This window comes from Carassius auratus, unplaced genomic scaffold, assembly GCF_003368295.1.
Source record: "Carassius auratus strain Wakin unplaced genomic scaffold, ASM336829v1 scaf_tig00049965, whole genome shotgun sequence".
Classification (NCBI taxonomy): Eukaryota; Metazoa; Chordata; class Actinopteri; order Cypriniformes; family Cyprinidae; genus Carassius; species Carassius auratus.
The window spans coordinates 1-5,000 of record NW_020527134.1 but is presented as its reverse complement, the minus strand read 5'-3'; the positions used below and the strand labels follow the sequence as shown (position 1 = coordinate 5,000).

The 5,000-nt window shown below is 39.2% G+C and overlaps 7 non-coding genes and 1 pseudogene across 7 annotated transcripts; all 8 read right to left on the bottom strand.

Annotated features, from left to right (window-relative positions):
- Nucleotides 1–489: 489 nt before the first annotated feature.
- On the bottom strand, nt 490–608 carry LOC113089500 (5S ribosomal RNA). Its single transcript, XR_003286556.1, has one exon. It is a non-coding gene; the product is annotated as a 5S ribosomal RNA (ribosomal RNA).
- A 364-nt stretch (nt 609–972) lies between these two features.
- Nucleotides 973–1,091, bottom strand: LOC113089490 (5S ribosomal RNA). Its single transcript, XR_003286547.1, has one exon. It is a non-coding gene; the product is annotated as a 5S ribosomal RNA (ribosomal RNA).
- A 222-nt stretch (nt 1,092–1,313) lies between these two features.
- On the bottom strand, nt 1,314–1,432 carry LOC113089489 (5S ribosomal RNA). Its single transcript, XR_003286546.1, has one exon. It is a non-coding gene; the product is annotated as a 5S ribosomal RNA (ribosomal RNA).
- A 506-nt stretch (nt 1,433–1,938) lies between these two features.
- On the bottom strand, nt 1,939–2,057 carry LOC113089482 (5S ribosomal RNA). Its single transcript, XR_003286539.1, has one exon. It is a non-coding gene; the product is annotated as a 5S ribosomal RNA (ribosomal RNA).
- A 221-nt stretch (nt 2,058–2,278) lies between these two features.
- Nucleotides 2,279–2,400, bottom strand: LOC113089508 (5S ribosomal RNA). Its single transcript, XR_003286564.1, has one exon. It is a non-coding gene; the product is annotated as a 5S ribosomal RNA (ribosomal RNA).
- Nucleotides 2,401–2,624: 224 nt separating this feature from the next.
- Nucleotides 2,625–2,743, bottom strand: LOC113089479 (5S ribosomal RNA). The gene has a single exon (XR_003286536.1). It is a non-coding gene; the product is annotated as a 5S ribosomal RNA (ribosomal RNA).
- A 499-nt stretch (nt 2,744–3,242) lies between these two features.
- On the bottom strand, nt 3,243–3,363 carry LOC113089509 (uncharacterized; annotated as a pseudogene).
- Nucleotides 3,364–3,580: 217 nt separating this feature from the next.
- On the bottom strand, nt 3,581–3,699 carry LOC113089467 (5S ribosomal RNA). Its single transcript, XR_003286525.1, has one exon. It is a non-coding gene; the product is annotated as a 5S ribosomal RNA (ribosomal RNA).
- Between the last annotated feature and the right edge of the window lie 1,301 nt (nt 3,700–5,000).

Below are 5,000 nucleotides of genomic sequence, written 5' to 3'. Positions count from 1 at the left end.
TGTTGCAAAGAGAGGGCTATTTAAAGACCAGCCAATCGTATCGCCAGTACATTATATAAGTAGGAAAGAAAGCCCAAAAGCTTAAAGCACCTGGTATTCCTAGGCAGTCTCTCATCAAAGTACTAACCAGACCTAAACCTGCTAAGATTCAGAGATCGGGCATTGACTTTTTTTTTTTTTTAATGAAAGATTATTATATAATTCGTGAAATTTTCCAAAAAGATTAAAGCACCTGGTATTCCCTGGCAGTCTCCCATCCATGTACTAACCAGGCCCAAACCTGCAAATATTCAGAGATCGGGCATTGACTCTATTTTTTGGGCAAAATTATTATAGTGAAAAATGTCCAAAAAGCTTACAGCACCTGGTATTCCCAGGCAGTCTCCCATCCATGTACTAACCAGGCGCAAACCTGCTAATATTCAGAGATCGGGCATTGACTCTATTTTTTGGCAAAATTATTATATACTAAGTGAAACATTTCCAAAACCCTTACAGCACCTGGTATTCCCAGGAGGTCTCCCATCCAAGTACTAAACAGGCCCAAACCTGCTTAGCTTCCGAGATCAGACGAGATCGGGCATAGCCAGGTTGGTATGGCCGTAAGCGAAGTCTGCTGCAAAGAGAGGGCTATTTAAAGAACAGCCAATCTTATCGCCAGTACATTATATAAGTAGGAAAGAAAACCCAAAGCTTAAAGCACCTGGTATTCCTAGGCAGTCTCTCATAAAAGTACTAACCAGACCTAAACCTGCTAAGATTCAGAGATCGGGCATTGACTCTATTTTTTTTTTTTTAATGAAATGATTTATATAATTCGTGAAATTTTCCAAAAAGATTAAAACACCTGGTATTCCCAGGCAGTCTCCCATCCATGTACTAACCAGGCGCAAACCTGCTAATATTCAGAGATCGGGCATTGACTCTATTTTTTGGCAAAATTATTATATACTAAGTGAAGAATTTCCAAAAAGCTTACAGCACCTGGTATTCCCAGGCGGTCTCCCATCCAAGTACTAACCAGGCCCAAACCTGCTTAGCTTCCGAGATCAGACGAGATCGGGCATAGCCAGGTTGGTATGGCCGTAAGCGAAGTCTGCTGCAAAGAGAGGGCTATTTAAAGAACAGCCAATCTTATCGCCAGTACATTATATACGTAGGAAAGAAAACCCAAAAGCTTAAAGCACCTGGTATTCCTAGGCAGTCTCTCATAAAAGTACTAACCAGACCTAAACCTGCTAAGATTCAGAGATCGGGCATTGACTCTATTTTTTGGCAAAATTATTATAAAACTAAGTGAAAAATGTCCAAAAAGCTTACAGCACCTGGTATTCCCAGGCGGTCTCCCATCCAAGTACTAACCAGGCCCAAACTTGCTTAGCTTCCGAGATCAGACGAGATCGGGCATAGCCAGGTTGGTATGGCCGTAAGCGAAGTCTGCTGCAAAGAGAGGGCTATTTAAAGACCAGCCAATCGTATCGCCAGTACATTATATAAGTAGGAAAGAAAGCCCAAAAGCTTAAAGCACCTGGTATTCCTAGGCAGTCTCTCATCAAAGTACTAACCAGACCTAAACCTGCTAAGATTCAGAGATCAGGCATTGACTTTTTTTTTTTTTTTTTTTTAATGAAAGATTATTATATAATTCGTGAAATTTTCCAAAAAGATTAAAGCACCTGGTATTCCCAGGCAGTCTCCCATCCATGTACTAACCAGGCCCAAACCTGCTAATATTCAGAGATCGGGCATTGACTCTATTTTTTGGCAAAATTATTATATAGTAAGTGAAAAATGTCCAAAAAGCTTACAGCACCTGGTATTCCCAGGCAGTCTCCCATCCATGTACTAACCAGGCGCAAACCTGCTAATATTCAGAGATCGGGCATTGACTCTATTTTTTGGCAAAATTATTATATACTAAGTGAAACATTTCCAAAAACCTTACAGCACCTGGTATTCCCAGGAGGTCTCCCATCCAAGTACTAACCAGGCCCAAACCTGCTTAGCTTCCGAGATCAGACGAGATCGGGCATAGCCAGGTTGGTATGGCCGTAAGCGAAGTCTGCTGCAAAGAGAGGGCTATTTAAAGAACAGCCAATCTTATCGCCAGTACATTATATAAGTAGGAAAGAAAACCCAAAAGCTTAAAGCACCTGGTATTCCTAGGCAGTCTCTCATAAAAGTACTAACCAGACCTAAACCTGCTAAGATTCAGAGATCGGGCATTGACTCTATTTTTTGGCAAAATTATTATAAACTAAGTGAAAAATATCCAAAAAGCTTACAGCAACCTGGTTATTCCCAGGCGGTCTCCCCATCCAAGTACTAACCAGGCCCAAACCTGCTTAGCTTCCGAGATCAGACGAGATCGGGTATAGCCAGGTTGGTATGGCCGTGAGCGAAGTTCTGCTGCAAAGAGAGGGCTATTTAAAGACCAGCCATTCTTATCGCCAGTACATTATATAAGTAGGAAAGAAAGCCCAAAAGCTTAAAGCACCTGGTACTCCTAGGCAGTCTCTCATCAAAGTACTAACCAGACCTAAACCTGTTAAGATTTCAGAGATCGGGCATTGACTCTATTTTTTGGCAAAATTATTATAAACTAAGTGAAAAAATGTCCAAAAAGCTTACAGCACCTGGTATTCCCAGGCGGTCTCCCATCCAAGTACTAACCAGGCCCAAACCTGCTTAGCTTCCGAGATCAGACGAGATCGGGCATAGCCAGGTTGGTATGGCCGTAAGCAAAGTCTGCTGCAAAGAGAGGGCTATTTAAAGACCAGCCATTCTTATCGCCAGTACATTATAAAAGTAGGAAAGAAAGCCCAAAAGCTTAAAGCACCTGGTATTCCTAGGCAGTCTCTCATCAAAGTACTAAACCAGACCTAAACCTGCTAAGATTCAGAGATCAGGCATTGACTCTTTTTTTTTTTTTAATGAAGATTATTATATAATTCGTGAAAATTTTCCAAAAACATTAAAGCACCTGGTATTCCCAGGCAGTCTCCCATCCATGTACTAACCAGCCCAAACCTGCCAAATATTCAGAGATCGGGCATTGACTCTATTTTTTGGCAAAATTATTATAGTGGAAAAATGTCCAAAAAGCTTACAGCACCTGGTTATTTCCCAGCAGTCTCCCATCCATGTACTAACCAGGCGCAACCTGCTAATATTCAGAGATCGGGGCATTGACTCTATTTTTTGGGCAAAATTATTATATACTAAGTGAAAAATTTCCAAAAAGCTTACAGCACCTGGTATTCCCAGGGCGGTCTTCCCATCCAAGACATAAACCAGGCCAAACCTGCTTAGCTTCCGAGATCAGAAGAGATCGGGCATAGCCAGGTTGGTATGGCCGTAAGCAAAGTCTGCTGCAAAGAGAGGGCTATTTAAAGACAGCCAATCTATCGCCAGTACATATATATTTGTAGAAAGAAAACCAAAAGCTTAAAGCACCTGGTATTCTAGGCAGTCTCTCATAAAGTATACTAACCAGACTAAACCTGCTAAGATTCAGAGATCGGGCATTGACTCTATTTTTTGGCAAAATTATTATAAACTAAGTGAAAAATTTCCAAAAAGCTTACAGCACCTGGTATTCCCAGGCGGTCTCCCATCCAAGTACTAACCAGGCCCAAACCTGCTTAGCTTCCGAGATCAGACGAGATCGGGCATAGCCAGGTTGGTATGGCCGTAAGCGAAGTCTGCTGCAAAGAGAGGGGCTATTTAAAGACCAGCCAATCGTATCGCCAGTACATTATATAAGTAGGAAAGAAAGCCCAAAAGCTTAAAGCACCTGGTATTCCTAGGCAGTCTCTCATCAAAGTACTAACCAGACCTAAACCTGCTAAGATTTAGAGATCGGGCATTGACTTTTTTTTTTTTTTTTTTAATGAAAGATTATTATATAATTCGTGAAATTTTCCAAAAGATTAAAGCACCTGGTATTCCCAGGCAGTCTCCCATCCATGTACTAACCAGGCCCAAACCTGCAAATATTCAGAGATCGGGTATTGACTCTATTTTTTGGCAAAATTATTATAGTGAAAAATGTCCAAAAAGCTTACAGCACCTGGTATTCCCAGGCAGTCTCCCATCCATGTACTAACCAGGCGCAAACCTGCTAATATTCAGAGATCGGGCATTGACTCTATTTTTTGGCAAAATTATTATATACTAAGTGAAAAAATTTCCAAAAAGCTTACAGCACCTGGTATTCCCAGGCAGTCTCCCATCCAAGTACTAACCAGGCCCAAACCTGCTTAACTTCCGAGATCAGACGAGATCAGGCATAGCTTTTTGTTTTTTTTTTTTTTTTTTTATTCAAAAAATTGTCATATTACAACATTCCATAAATATTTTGTACATTAAAGTCTTATTTCTTTTAAAACAGTCTTTTAACATTTTTTTTTTTCTAAAAAAGACTATACAACATACATTTAACATACATTTTAAAAACAATCTAAATCACATTTTTGCAATAATACATTAAAATGAAAATATGTCATTTCAAGGAATGGATTCCCTTTTACACTTTTTTTTACAAACACTTATTTTTCATCTTTCATATTATAGTAACAAAAACAGAACATTTAGAATAAAACATCTTTATCCTAAAAAAAATTGCACACATGTATTTTTGTCTTCTTTTGTTTGACCATGTTTCTTCTGCTCCATTTAACAAACCTTGCAATGTTTAAGATGCAATTTTAAAAACACTCATTTTTGACATTTATTAAAATAGCGACCCCTCTTTTCCTTCCTATATCACAATTACTATACATTTCTCCATTCCACAAATTTTCTGATTTCATCACTTATTTTATCTTCCCACCTCATTCCTTGTAGACATAACATATCCCTATTTTTAGTCAGACACATCAATCTTTCAAACCTTTGACTTTGGGATAAGTCTCTAGCATTCAATGAAACAATACTTAGAAAACTCATTAAGGAAAACACAGGATAAACCAAAAACCACCACTCAATTAGTTTCATGT